The sequence below is a fragment of the Limulus polyphemus genome, unplaced genomic scaffold (genome assembly GCF_000517525.1).
Source record: "Limulus polyphemus unplaced genomic scaffold, Limulus_polyphemus-2.1.2 Scaffold680, whole genome shotgun sequence".
In the NCBI taxonomy this organism is placed as follows: domain Eukaryota; kingdom Metazoa; phylum Arthropoda; class Merostomata; order Xiphosura; family Limulidae; genus Limulus; species Limulus polyphemus.
The window spans coordinates 416738-432275 of record NW_013666290.1 but is presented as its reverse complement, the minus strand read 5'-3'; the positions used below and the strand labels follow the sequence as shown (position 1 = coordinate 432275).

The following is a 15538-nucleotide window of genomic DNA, read 5'->3' as shown; positions in this document are numbered from 1 at the left end:
AGTTAAGAAGACATTGAGTTATCTACGACAGAGGTTTTACTGGATAGGTATGAGGCAAGATGAGGAAGAATGGTGCAGGACCTGCAGTACATGTTGTGCAAAAAGTGGACCCAAGCATAAGGGACGTGCTCTAATGAAGTTATATCAAGTTGGTGCACCAATGTAAAGAGTAGCCATCGACATTTATGGTCATTTGCTGATTCCATGAAGCTATGTTATGATAAGAGATCTACTGAAGTCAGCTTTGTTCCAGGAGACAAGGTGTGGTTGTATAATCCCAGGAAGACCAAAGGGAAGTCTCCTAAGTTGTCTTCTCCATAGGAAGGCCCATATGACATAGTGGATCGTCTCTCAGACGTGACTTTCCGAATAAAATGTTGTCGGCGAGGTAAGCCGAAGGTGGTGCATACCAACAGGCTTTGGCATTATCATGGCCCAGGACATTTCAGTTGGAACGAAGTGAACAATGGAACAAATGACGCTGCTGGAGTTGTGTCACCTGAAAAATCTACTGCTGAGGAAGAAACTCTACCCGGTTTTGAGAGCCCTTAATGAAGTTACTACCACTGATGTGACTGCTACCGAGAATGGGACGTTTCTTGATGGAGCAGATGAATCCCACGTGAAGCAGAAGCCAATGAGATGGAGAACAGTACGGAAGAAGATACATCCCGTAAAATTGAGAGAATTTGTTGTATTTTAATTTTTTGTTTGTAAATTCTGTACATTTAATTAAGATATTGTTAATTATCTACTGGTTTAATGTAAGTGGCTATTGTTTGGTACGAACAATACTGTTACAACAGTGGAAGTCATGTGACGCTAGTAACAGGTCATAATATTCTCGAAGGTTCGTGAAGCCTCGAGTGTTTACTAGATGTACGGTATTCATGTATATAAGACCGCCAAGAAGTGACGGCAACAATGGAATGTAATTGAACTGCAGACAGAGATTGAGACTGACAATTGAGTCGAGCACGTGAGTCGTTCGTTGTGAATTATAGCGTTTGTTATTGCGTGACTGTGGAAATTAAGTGTATTGCAAAGTTGTATTAAGAAAGATTAAACCAGTTTTATTTAAGAAAGGACTTGTATCGCTAAAGTTTCTTCGGAAATAATTTTTACGGAAAATTAACTAACGGCCAGAGACATAACAATACTAAGGAAGGGGCAGTGTTACAACAGCGGAAGTCACGTGACGCTGCTGGCGCTTTAGTGGCGTGCGTGATGAGTTTCTCGAATTATCAGGGAAGTCCGAGTGTGTTCGTTAGTATATAAGCCTAACAGAGAAAGCCACCAAAAAGGAATGAAGAGAGAGTAGTAGTTACTTTGAGTTCCGTGTAATTTATGATTCTGTTAGTTTCGAGCCGTAAAGTGTGTGTTTTGCACTCGTCGAGAGTGAAATTATCGAGATTGTGAATTGCTGTGATTTATAGCGTGTATTATAAAAGTTGTTATGTTTAAAGTGACGAGAAACGTACAGATTGTGGAACTACTGTGTACTAAAAGTTTGTATCGAGGAATAACAAACTGGTTTAATCAAACAAGGATTTGTATCGCTGAAAATCCACGGAAAGAATTTCTACCAGAAACAAGCAAACAAGCAGATACGTAACAATATAAATCACGAAAATGAATTAAACCACCTCCACCACAGCAATAACAGTTTTGCGAATGCATTCTTTTAGGGCTTATATGAATATCTGGGATGCACTTAACTCATCAAAAGTGGAAAAAGGAAGTATCAACCCCTAATATCGAATCATGGATCCACACCTATATTAGGCTTATTGTCATTTGAAACACTACATTCTTTATTCAATCATTTAGTTTTGTGTGTATGTGTTGTTGTTGTTTTTTCCGAGAAAAAGAGTGTATATAGCACTTCATCCAAATTTTGTTCGCCATATCCACTACCGACGACGACGCCTTTCGCTCAATACCAGGGCTCATCAAACTGGCTGGAATATAACAAACATAGTATTGGTCGGAACACTATTTTTATAAGCCATTTGTTAGAATGACAATTATTATGTTGTGACAAACCCTAATGGATCGAATAAATAATGTATATTTAAAAATAAAATACGCCCATTGTTATTGTCTTATAACAAATATAATTCATTATAATCACGTTTCACATTTAAACAACATCTGACTGTTTTCGCATCTAATCGTAAATATATATGTATGTGTATACAAGTGTGCAAGTGCATATATATAAATAACTGTCCCACGTCAAAACTTTTTAAGACACACGGAATGGATGTTTACTTATTGAACTGATTACTTGTAATGCGTATTGTAAATAAATACGATATTTCATCGAAATAAGAGCTAGTTATGAAGACTGAAATACAAGTTGTTTTGTATAAAGAATCTTATTCCTGCTTGAATGAGGTACTGGATAAGTCGTGTTGATTCTTTGCTGAATATTGTAACGAAACATAAAACAAACACACACGTTTTGTTTTACAGATGAGGAAGGGGCAACATAACCACGAATTTACTTGTATTAGTGTTTTAAGTGTAGAATCTGATTATAATAAAATTTAGAAAAGAAATATGCTCTAAAACAAACGCTTTTACAACGTAACTTGACCTGGCATAGCCTGGTGGATAGGGCACTCGACTCACAATCTGTGGGTCCTAGCTCTAATTCCGCAATCGAACATGTTCGCCCTTTCAGTCGTGGAGACTTTATAATGAGATGGTCAGTCAATCCCACGATTTGTTGGTGAAGAGTAGTTCAAAAGTTGGCATTGGGTGGTGTTGACTAGCTGTCTTCCTTCTAATCTATCACATCAACAGCCGTAGGGGCGTTATAATGTGACGGTCAATCCCACTATTCGTTGGTAAAAGAGTAGCCCAAGAGTTGGCGGTGGGTGGTGATGACTAGCTGCCTTCCCTCTAGTCTTACACTGCTAAATTAGGGATGGCTAGCGCAGATAGCCCTCGTGTAGCTTTGCGCGAAATTCAAAAACAAACACACTGTCACATCAAAATTAGGGACGATTAGTGCAGATAGCCCTCGAGTAGCTTTGCGCGAAATTCAACCATCGAACAAACAATGTAATGAAGCGCTAATACTGTGAAATACATCTTGCTTACTGCGCATTTGCGAGGCGCATGAATACCAGTATAATGCTGATAATATTTCAACTCTGTTTTTCAGCTTAAGTAATTTAATATGATAGAAATAGCTGGTTAATTTTATTCAATGTATAAAGTATGAAGTCCATTGTGAATTCCTGCTTAAAAAGAATAAAAACGAAAAGAAAAAAGTAGAAGATATTTAACCTTCAAATGTCTATTCACACCTGACGTATAGAAGATATTACCATTTTAACGTTTGTTCAAACGTGATATTCAGAAAATATTTAACCTTTAACCGTCTGTTGACATGTGAAATGTAAGCCAACAAGGTAAGCAGAAATTCACTTATCAAAACTATGTCCATTGTTTTTACATTTACCAGAAATGATCACAGGTATGAATATGGGAGTAAAAAACGTGATTTATATTACTGGTCATTTACCTGAACTATAATCACAGGTAGGAATATGGGAGTAAAAAAAAAAACAACATGATTTATATTATTGGTCGTTTACATGAACTATAATCACAGGTAGGCCTACCTGTGATTATAGTTCATGTAAACGACCAATAATATAAATCATGTTGTTTTTTTCCTGTGATTATAGTTCATGTAAATGACCAATAATATAAATCATGTTTTTTTTACTCCCATATTAATATGGGAGTAAAAAAACATGATTTATATTATTGGTCATTTACATGAACTATAATCACAGGTAGGAATATGGCAGTAAAAAATTCTTAATCATATACCTTAACAAACTGCAGTTTGCCAATTTCTCGGTTTTTGTTTATTTTATTTTTTAATCTCAAGATATTCTTGACGGTTTACGAATGCTATGCGCAAATACTTTAAAGAAATATAAAAGCTAAAGTTAACTTCCTGATTCATCCCAAGATATCATGTGCGTCATACGAAAAAAAAAAGAAAACAAAGACAAAACGTCAGATGTTTGTAAGTTGGAATATCATTACGCAATTCTTTGATCCAATCTTGTTTACATTCACCATAAATGCTCTCATCTCTGTTCCTTTGTATCTGTCTAATTTACACTTTATATTAGTTTCTTCTCCCTTCCTCCTACGTCGTTATTAAAGGGTGAACCACTAACCACTTAGGTAGTCAAATCTAGGAACGTGACACCCATGTGTTTTGACTGTCGCCTTCAACGTGTATATTGTGTAATCTGTCACACAAAATAGAAATCTTGACGTCAGCATTCTTGTCCTATAGCATGCATGGCTGTCAGACATGACTAAGACATACAAACACACACAACCAGGGGGCGGAGGAGAATTTTCTAGTAAGTAGGTCTATTTTAACTTGGTAAACACGTATTCCTTGGCCTACTTGTACACTTGTTTTAGGCATATGTTTTTGGCCTCCATATGATTTGTTAATAGATTCTGGTTTTAATTTCCTAGTTGGATTAATACTTTACTCATTACTAGAGAGATCACTGATTCTACAAAGAATAACACTTATAAGTTTATAATTAGTCTCATGTCATGGTTACGGGATGAGAGCCTCGTAATTTATGTATTATGAAACATTAGTTCCAGTCATGCTGCCCCCCAGTGGCGCAGCGGTATGTCTGCGGATTACAGCGCTAGAAATCGGGTTTCGATACCAGTGGTGGGAAGGGCACAGATAGCCCATCGTGTAGCTTTGTGCTTAATTACAAACCAGTCATGCTTTCAAAACGAGTTGTTGTAAATAAAATGTCTGGAACAGACACAGTCGTGAAATAAAGCATTTAACGCTTTATTAAAATGTATACATTTTTCACACCATAGAAATCAACTCCATGTCATTCAACACACTTGTCAGAAGAAGGTATCATTCACACCAAAGAAATCAACCCCATATCATTCAAAACACCTGTAAGAGGTAGGTATCACTCACATCAAAGAAATCAACTCCATGTCATTCAACACATCTGTTAGAGAAAAGTATCATTCACACCAAAGAAATCAACTCCATGTCATTCACCACACCTGTTAGAGGTAGGTATTAGTCATACCAAAGAAATCAGCTCCATGTCATTCAACACACCTTTGAGAGGTAGGTATCATCACATGAAAGAAATAAAATACATGTCGTTCAATACTTTTCGTGTCCAGTGAAGGAACAACAAAAACTGTGTCATGTTGTGACAGGAATGTAGAACAGTCATCTATTTTGAACAAATCTAGAAAAGATAGATAAATAATAAGAAAAAAAAAACACTGTATGGCTTAGCATGTATCTAGTCTACGAATCAATGAGACCGAATTCAGAGGATTGGATGAGTTACAGAGGGATGTTACGGTTTCCAGTGTTCGGGATATAACCATAAAAACATTACTTCGATAAGAGTCTCGATCTGTTAATCTCAAAACACTACACTTTACTACCAAAATAACACATCCCAATAGTACTCGGTCACAAAGATGCGGAGTTTAGGGCCTGCACAAAACAGTAAAACTGTTCATGTTCAGCAGGTACCATACTTAGCAGTCTTACAGTGGTAGGTACGTTTTTCAGCAGGTATCACACTTAGCAGCCTTACAGTGGTAGGTAAGTTTTTCAGAAGGTACCACACTTAGCAGTCTTACAGTGGTAAGTAAGTTTTTCAGCAGGTACCACACTTAGCAGTCTTACAGTGGTAAGTAAGTTTTCAGCAGGTACCACACTTAGCAGTCTTACAGTGGTAAGTAAGTTTTTCAGCAGGTACCACACTTAGCAGTCTTACAGTGGTAAGTAAGTTTTTCAGAGGTACTACACTTAACAGTCTTATAGTGTAGGTAAGTTTCAGCAGGTACCACACTTAGCAGTCTTACAGTGGTAGGTAAGTTTTCAGCAGGTACCACTCTTAGCAGTCTTACAGTGGTAAGTAAGTTTTCAGAAGGTACCACACTTAACAGTCTTATAGTGTAGGTACGTTTCAGCAGGTACCACACTTAGCAGTTTTACAGTGGTAGGTAAGTTTCAGCAGGTACCACACTTAGCAGTCTTATAGTGGTAGGTAAGTTTCAGCAGGTACCACACTTAGCAGCCTTACAGTGGTAAGTAAGTTTTTCAGCAGGTACCACACTTAGCAGTCTTACAGTGGTAAGTAAGTTTTTCAGCAGGTACCACACTTAGCAGCCTTACAGTGGTAAATAAGTTTTTCAGCAGGTACCACACTTAGCAGCCTCACAGTGGTAAGTAAGTTTTGAACAGGTACCACTCTTAGCAGTCTTACAGTGGTAAGTAAGTTTTCAGCAGGTACCACACTTAGCAGCCTTACATAGGCAAGTTAGGTTTTTCGAGCCTCCCTTGGTCACCTTTATCGATACAATTCGCGAAAACCACTGAGAAAAGAGCTATACTGCATATATATAAAACACAAAAATACGAACCCTATACTGCAAATATAACAAAAATACAAAACCCTATACTGCAAATATAACAAAAATACAAAACCCTATACTGCACATATAACACAAAAATACAAACCCTATACTGCATATATAACACAAAAATACAAATCCTATACTGCAAATATAACAAAAATACAAAACCATATACTGCATATATAACACAAAATACAAACCCTATACTGAATATATATATAATACAAAAATACAAAACCATATACTGCATATATAATACAAACCCTATACTGCATATATAACACAAAATACAAACCCTATACTGCATATATATAAAATACAAAACCACATAATGCTTATATAACACAAAAATGCAAAACCCTATAAAACGAGTACTTTCGAAAGGTAGACCTTTCTTCATCAGGAAAAACGAAATACTGGATATATAAATAGCGTTTCATATAATGTTTTGTATTTCACCGTCCAGTCTCACTTATGAGTTCTGGTGTTGAACGAATATCTTACTAGACAGCAAACTGTGGGAGACAAAAGACAGATCTGAAATTCTATTTTTACACACCGCTGGTTTTGAATTACGGTGGACAAGTTAAGAGGAATGTGGTAAATGATAACATTAATATCTCCAACTAACTTATTTTTATAACAATATACAGTTACTGTCCATTATAAACGTATTCTCGGTAGATGGCGTTCACTCCATACAACTTTTAATCAGAACTGCGTGTAAACAATTACGACATCAATGAACTATGTAATAGTAAGAAGGCAAGTGTGTTGCAATGTAACCTCTTCCTAAAACTAAAAGGAAACTTTTGGGGGTTTATGGAAAGTTCAAATCAAAATGCTTGTTTAGATTCTTTTAAATAAATGGGTGTTTACCAGTTTGTTAAAATAAGACTAAAATATACCACATAAACATAAGGGAAACAGTAAAGAATGCAGTTAGATGGGTGGACGGACGGACAGGTTTGCGGATGGATAGCTAGATAATTTAATGAAACCTCACAAAGCTGATTATCCTACTTCCTAGTGAAACTGGTACACTGAAAGCACCATCATAATGGTTCTATATAACAAAAGCCCACATAACTACACTCTACATCCGGCAGATGGCTATACAGAATAGTCAAACAAAAAATACCTGACTTTCATACTATCACCTGTTTATTACAGCGTCGAAAAAAAAAACATTTGACTTCCGCACTGTTGTACACGTTTTACTTCAGCGTGTATATGGAAATACACACACACACACAGACATATATATATATATTTAAACTATTTTATTTGTTTATTATTTTATTCTACCGGTTTCGTGACTTCAAAGTTCAATCTTCAGGATGTAATTGTACAACTAATCTATAATTCTGAGTATTATTAAGAATGGTCTTGAATCTGTTGAAAAATTGCCAAACGAATTAGAAGAAAATCAAGGTTTTGTTTATTTAGATGTAGTAGCTCTATTCCCAAGTATTGAACATGAATATGGATTTAAAACTGGTTAATTATTTTTTCTGAACAATTACGAGGATTTAATTCATCCAAATTTTAATAAAATTTAATTTTAAAACGTTTAGATCTAGCCATAAAAAAATTGTTGTTCTTGTCTTTCTTTTACTTATGAGGGAAAATTTCCATCAAATTTCTGGTCCTAATATAGTTATTTAATTTAATACCTAATTACTTTGAAGATAATTTTATAGTTTACGTAAAAGGAACTTGGAATAGATTTCTGGACTATTGTTTTGTGGAACAGAAGAATACTCAAGATACTATTAGGTCTCTTCGAATTATAAGTTTGATAAATAAGAAGATACAGCTTATCTCTAATAGAAATATGATTGTTTTGTCCTTTTTAGATGTGCTGGTTAGTGTTTCACACACAAAAAAGAGATTGGAGCTGATATTTTTTACAAACCTAAAATCTCGTAGCATTATGTAGATTTTTTATAGTAATCATTCCAAACACATAAAATTAAATGTTCCAGTACATATTGCAAGTAGATTATATCGTTTAATTTCTAGTGAAGAAACGAGAGTTAATAGATTACTAGAGCTAAAACAGTTTTTAATTCATTGTCACTTTCCGGAAAATATTAATTACGAAGTTTCGAAATTGGTAAGAATAACTTTTCTGCTAAAAGAAATAAATAGAGAAATTGGTAAGAATAACTTTTCTGCTAAAAGAAATAAATAGAGAAATTGGTAGGCCTAAAGAGAAGAGTATATCTTTTGTAGTGATTCATTGTCCATATATATTGATATTTCATTTGGTAATACACAATTAAAATAAATAATAGATAAAAAACTGGAAGATGTTGTCGAAGATAATAAAGTTATTTTATCAAGAAGACAACCTAAAAATTTATACAGATTATTAAATAACTCTAAAAAAAATATTTTTCTAAACAGCCTATTTTCAGTTGTGAAAGAAAAAATTGTGGTTTATGTTATTTAGGTTATATTAAAACTATAAAAACAATAAAGGTAAACAATGAGGATATTTTATTTTTCATTAATAATCTATTTAAAATCAGTTCTAGAAGTGTAATACGTCTTTTAGAATGCGTAAATTGTGGTAAATTCTAGTTGGTGAAACAGATACAGTAATTTAAGATTAAGGATCAATTTACCCAATATCATGTTAAATCTTCTTTAAAAAATCCCCAATATATACCAGCAAACATTTTAATGGATGTATTTTGAACAAATTGAAACTTCTAAAAGAAGCATATTTTCATGTGTTCCCTTTATTTATGTAATTTAAAACATAAATTATTAATTTTAAAAAATATTTCATATTTTTTGGCGCCACTTTAAGTAGATAAAGATATAAATGTAGAAGTAATACAAGTTGAGTAAGGTTAGTTAGAATCGTGCAACGGTAAAACTATTAACATGAATCACTAAAAGGACAATATAGTAAACAAGAGGTATATTTTATATTAAATAGTTGAATATTATGGAAATAAACTGTTTTTTTTTATAATAAAAGAATTAAGTATACTACAAATAAAGTTTTTAATCAAAAGAAATATTATAAAAGAATAGAAAAGAAATTATATTTGATAAGGTTTAACTAATTTATTTTTGAGTCATTTTTGATGTATCGAATTCATAAAATTATTGTATTTTGTGTATTATGAAAAATATGTATTTAATTTAGGTTATTAATATTTCTTTAACATTTTTATTAAAGATAAAAATAATTACGTCATTATTTTAATAGGGAATGCTGAACCTATTGTTATCTAATTATAGCCCCCCAGTAGCACAGCGGTATATCTGCGGACTTACAACGCTAGAATCCGGGTTTCGATACCCGTGGTGGGCAGAGCACAGATACCCCATTGTGTAGCTTTGTGCTGAACTACTAAAAACAATTCGTTCAAAACGCCCCCCAGTGGCACAGTGGTATGTCTGCGGACTTATACTACTAGAAACCGGGTTTCGATACCCGTGGTGGGCAGAGCACTGATACCCCATTGTGTAGCTTTGTGCCTAACTACAAACAAACAATCCGTTCAAAACGCCCCCCAGTGGCACAGAGGTATGTCTGCGGACTTATACTGCTAGAAACCGGGTTTCGATACCCGTGGTGAGCAGAACACAGACAGCCCTTTGTTTCGCTTTGTGCTTAATAACAAACAGCCCAAGCGCCTCAGCGGTAAGTTTGAGGGCTTATAACATTAGAGACAAGATGACGTATCAAATTTTTAGTTATACTGAACCCGTAATGACTAAGTATCAATATTCTTTTCATGTTTGATGCTTTCAATTTCCTTCTCCCCAATGATAGAATAAAAACATCAAAATTAGAGGCGGTGAAATTCGTAGAACAATATATTTCTTTCAGGAAATATATTTAAAAATCGAGGTTTGATATTCGCGTTTAGGCAGAGCGTAAACACAAACAAACAGACCATTTAGGGTAAATTTTCGAACGGACAACTTACTAATTGCAGGAAGCAATCATTTTTTTTTTTACGCACGAAAAAGAAACTAAATTAACTAAAACATAATTAAAATCTCCGACTGACTTTAGCGGGTAATGAGCGTTGTTTTTATAGCAGTTTGTCTTCGGTTGCTTTATATTAGTGTAATATCTATGAACTGAAATTATGGTTAAGTTATATTATGTACGAGAAACAAGAAACAGGCTTGTAAGAAATCGGCAAAAACGTCAAACTCGATAAAAGTTTCGCATTCGTTATTGTCCCTCGGTGGTTCAGCGGTAAGCTTGAGGCCTTATAACACTAAAATCCCTGCAGTAGGCATAACGCAAATAATCCATTGCGCAGCTTTGCGTTTAAAGAAAACAAACGTTAGTTGTTGTAGCACGCCCATGTGCGAACCCCTTATCCCTAATTAAAGTTGAAACTCAGATGTCAGTCACGTCATCCAAGGACAAAAAATAAATAAATAAGTAGAGAAATAAAACTGAACAAAAACGAAAAAAATAGGTTTATGTAACATTAAAAATCCATTCGTATTATTCGGGGAATTTGTATAATAGTTTCAAATCTGAATACTGTACATGATATATTATCACATTAATGAATTATATTAGCCATAGATATATGTACAAAACAACAACTAGGAAATGATAATGTTCTCGTTTTTCTTGTTGAAAAAGAAAAATGAGGAAATAAGCGCAAGAATTTTCGGTGTTTCAAAATAACTGTTTGTTTGAAATTAAGCACAAAGCTACACAATGGGCTATCTGTGCTCTTACCACCACGGATATCGAAACCCGGTTTCTAGCGTTGTAAGTCCGCAGACATGCCGCTGTGCCACTGGGGGGGGGGGGGGGGTCAAAATAATATCGATCATGATTTTCTATTCTGATATTAAAGATACCAACTGAGGATTCGGGGCATAATAGTTAATACTCCTATGAGTAGGTCACTTTTGATATCGTTTTAAGTGATACATGCCAAAATAATCAAAACATCCGTGGGCGTCCAGGGGATGGGGGCAAATTAGTGTGAAATTGTGAATTAAAAAAATTCATATACATACGCTGAATGAATAAAGAAAGAATTGTGTTTTTCTCATTTTCAAGGGGGGGGAGGTGCCCCATCTTGCACCCCTCCCGCCCTACGGACCCCCATGTAGAATCACATTCTTCAAACTTAGTTTTAAATATCCATAAATCCTCAGATTATTAAGTTAACTGTTGTAGGATCAGTTGATTATTGTTCTACCCAGAAAAGAAAATGTATACACATATATTTCCAAATTAACCCCGCATCTAAATTTGTCTACGTACATATATATAATACTCTTGTACAAAACGGTATGCTAGTACTCATTTTGTTTGTCTGTTATCTCTTTTCTCGTGGCTTATTTTCATACATCACATGTTGCAACTAAGTTTATTCATTTATTTTTAACTTTGTAGTTGCCCCCCCAGTGGCACAGTGGTATGTCTGCGAACTTATACCGCTAGAAACCGGGTTTCGATACCCGTGGTGGGAAGAGCACAGATAGCCCTTTGTGCTTAATAACAAACAACAACTTTGTAGTTTTTGTACAAAAGACATCATCCCATGCATTCAGGTTACTTGTAGCAGGTTTTGTCACTTTTGTTAGTCCAACTGCTCTCTGGTGGTCAGCGTTAAATTTACGGACTTACGACGCTAAAATCCAATATTTGATTCAACGCGGTGAACAGAGCGCATATAGCCCATTTTGTAGCATAGTTAGTCTACTTATTTATCTATACTTGATTGTATCTGAGGAATATGTATGAATGAATTCATCGTCACTTATACATCGCATCTGATACCGAGTTACTAACGTTCGTGTTTTGTTTCCTTAAATAGTGAGAAAACAACTCATTGAGTCAATAGGCGTGGGAGAAACAGTGAGTAACCCTTGACAAAAAAAAAAACCAAAAAAAAACAACTCCCGCTCCGCTCCTTGAATACGTCACACAAGAAGTAACCAATAAAATAGCAGGACCAGGAACGATGTGAACGAGAGCAGAGTTCCACTGGGAGATCTGTTTGTGAGCATGCTCAATACTCATACAGTTACGTCACATTTGAGTGAGATTGTGGGTAATTTTTAGACTACGGTGGCGCCAACGCCGTTCGTGAACATTCTACAACGTAAATATATAGGATCGTTGCTCAGCGCAAAGTCAGAGAAAGACGTGGATTTAGTGGGGAAGAATACGTCAATACAAGCCAAAGAAAATATCCTATCCAAATATCCAACTTTCAGTCAAGACTTACAGAGTTTAAGAATCAAGATCTCTTACTTGATCTCGACAACACAGAATGGTGAGTGTTCATTGCTCTTTGCTATTTCTGTCCCAAAATTGTACGCCTGTTGTCTTTTTTTAAGATGATTTAACAATTGCATTTAAACTTATAACTTCAAAATTTCGTACAAAATTCCTTTCTTTATGAAAACACTTAATGCTCGTCTGCTTGATAAAGAAAATTATTTTTTAGAATTTAGAGAACTTGTGCTTTCAGTTTCACATGACCAGTTTTTTGGATTGTTTTAATTTATCAATGACACATAAAGGCTCTCGTTACTTTGTCTAAAGTCATTCCTAATAGGCTAGCGGCTGTAAACTAATATATATTATTGTAAACTTTGTTGTTGTCATTGTATACAATATGGCTGACAACACCTACGAGAAAAGTAAAGACGCAGGATACATTGCTGCTGTGGAATATTAATTATGACAGATCGTCTAAATACTATATATTGAATCGTCTGTTGCTCGTTTCCTTTCTCGATGTACTGTATGTTTTATGTATTAGATGGCCAGCTCAGAAAGAAAGCTTCCAATCCTCAAGACCGACTCCCACATCATCGACCAAGAGTTCAACTCCATCCGGGAACGGTTTTGATGCAGAGATGAAGCAAATGGAAGAAGAAATGACCAGGTTTCGGTCGCAGCTACTGGACCGTGAGAGGGAGTTTGTGGGCAGTAATCAGCCTCAACGCTCCAGCACCATGCACACGACAACCACCACCAACGAAGGCACCACACACAAGTCAGAGCTACGGACATGGCTAGATGGGCTCAAATCACCCCTCATTCACGAGGGCGAGGATGGCAAACAGCTCAAACTACGATTTGATGTCAGTCAGTACACCCCCGAGGAAATCGTGGTGAAGACAGTGGACAACCGCCTTCAGGTAGGCGTGCCGGTCTCTACTTCTAGCTTAAGTACCATATATGGCAGTAAGCAGTGCTGTAGCCTGTACCGGGGAGGAACTTGCTCTGTTATATAACCTTGGTCTTATAATATCGAACACGTGGCATTTCTTTGCTTCGCATCAAGACTTTCAAATCAACACAATTTAATTAAATATTTTGCTCTTGAACTACCTTAAAATTCAATGTATATGTATAAATCTCTCTCTCTCACTATGAGTGTATATATACGAAAAAGTGCCGGGGTATCTTAAAATGTAAGCTGATATTTTTTCCTCCGTATTGGCCATTACGTAGAAAATATATGAGGTTACATGGTGCATCCAAATGGAATTTCGTCATGGCTTATGTTATATGACAGTAATTTTCGTTAGTTATCATCCACAATACATAACAATCAGTCCAAGTACAAAAGAGTTTACACTGATCCATTATTTTGGTCGCATGATGGTTTGCAGTCGACCTACGCTTTCCTGATTTCCACAACTAGTTTGACAGTTTAAACCAGTTACGTTCAAATGGCTGTTGCTTTCAAGTAGTTAAAACGTGGGTGTGCTGTCATAATTGTCAAACAGGTGGAGGAAGATGGGTATAGTTTATTTTGTACAGTGAATATTTCTGTCCAGAAAAATGCGAAGCGTACTTAACAAATATAAAAGTTGAAGCAAGGAGATACGGGATATGTACATACGTCATGTGATAGGCCACGAGACGTGTATCCTAGACGAAAAAATATATTAACGTAAGCAAATTCTAGGCAGTGTACTAAAAACGATAATTTAAAGCAGGATTTTTTATTTTATTAGACTCACGCGTGTCATTCAAGTTGAAAGTGATGCCTATTATCCATTATAGCCTAATGTGAATATTAGGTTTCAGTTTTTGTTCAAGTGGCTACAGATAGTGTTGCGTAATTATGTTAGAAAAACTGCGCTATTTAAAACTGTGTGGTAAGGGAAGAAACGTGTTAAAACTAATCAGTAACATCTCTTACATTTGACTACATAATTCAAGACAAGAAGAGTACCATTATGACGTACTTTTTTAAAATTTTGTTGAGCATTATTTCCATAAGGTAAAATTTTATGTTGCATACAAGTACATTTGCCCTTGATGATTTCCAGTTTTTCTTGGAAGTTATTTTGATTTATAAATCGCATGGGTCGCAGAGACCTCTATGACAAATCAGGGGCACTCGAAAACTGATATTTCTCTTCGCCACACAAGCGTTATTTTTATTTGTTTTTGTAGGTTTACCTTTCTAGAGGGTGTGTGGTTCGTGGTTAAAGTGTTAAAAGGCTTGATTGGATACTAAGCGTGTGGTGGGGAGGTTTTCAGTTTACAGGTAATTTATAAACGCACTTAGTATACAGTTGCGTGACTATTGGGTAACCTCAGCTGCGATTGAAATTTTATTCCCTTGATGATTATTATGGCAACCTTTGTTATAAATGTGTAATGGCATGACGGGAAGTACTAACATGACGGCAAGCTGTCCTAGTCAAAGTAAAGTCTGATATACTGATGAACAGGGTTCTTGTATATCCGAGTAAAAATAGATTCAGCCAGTTTCAACAAGCCTGCATATTTCAAGTGGGAAATTCTGGCAGCACAGCTCGAGTTTCTGCTACTTGACTTCTAAGGCAGGGAAGAATTGTTGAAAGTTAGGAGCCATGTTTTATAGCGTAGTTTGCAGGGCTGTACAGAAAACGTGATAATTATCATAAATTTAACAATTTAACGAAAATAACTAATTAAGTCTGTTGTCTCTGTTTTGCTAATTTTTCCGTTTTATAATTTAAAGCGCATAGATTAGGGAGTTCATAACCTCCAAAGTCGTTATGACGTATAATTGCTTGAAATCAACACAATCGGTTG

At 35.4% G+C, this 15538-nt stretch overlaps 1 pseudogene; it reads left to right on the top strand.

Annotated features, from left to right (window-relative positions):
* The first annotated feature begins 12605 nt into the window (after positions 1–12605).
* LOC106459916 overlaps positions 12606–15538 on the top strand; it is a 16825-nt pseudogene continuing 13892 nt past the window's right edge.